The sequence below is a fragment of the Sinocyclocheilus grahami genome, unplaced genomic scaffold (genome assembly GCF_001515645.1).
Source record: "Sinocyclocheilus grahami isolate Dianchi unplaced genomic scaffold, SAMN03320097.WGS_v1.1 scaffold893.1, whole genome shotgun sequence".
Classification (NCBI taxonomy): domain Eukaryota; kingdom Metazoa; phylum Chordata; class Actinopteri; order Cypriniformes; family Cyprinidae; genus Sinocyclocheilus; species Sinocyclocheilus grahami.
The window spans coordinates 309,820-310,418 of NW_015506072.1; positions in this window are offsets into that span (position 1 = coordinate 309,820).

The window sequence follows — 599 nt, forward strand, 5'->3', positions numbered from 1 at the left end:
ATGGAAAAAGATAAGGAGAGCAGCAGCTTTCGTTTCTGCTCTGATAGCGGCAAAACCACACCAAATGCTGTGGATGCATGTTAGAAGTGAGGATTGGCAGAGAACATTGTGCTTGGTACATTTTGCATCTTTAAACCAAACTTACAACATAAGCTGCCAGAGTTTATATCCCACCTGGAAAGATGCTATAGATCAGTAGGTGGAGACGGCGGTCTTTTGTGGCTATTTTAATCAATTTTACAACATGCATGTTTACACTACGAAAGAAATCCAGTCAAATGAGTGGAAGTGGTTGAATTTAGAGATGTACTTACGATTGGAACAACGAAAGCATCTTAATGCGACATATAAACTTGATTAATATGTAAATATGTGCTGCACGTTTTCCTTTCATTAACAAAATTAATGAGGTGACAAAACAGCATTTATGAAAGCATCATAGCGATGTGGATATTGTAACAGTGTTAACTTTGTTAACTTGATTTTTTTCATGAGCTATTTTTTACTATTCACCTCTAGGGGGCACTTGTCGGTCTTATTCCCAGGTATAATGTCAGCTACACTGAACAAAATTATAAACGCAACACTTTTGTTTTTGC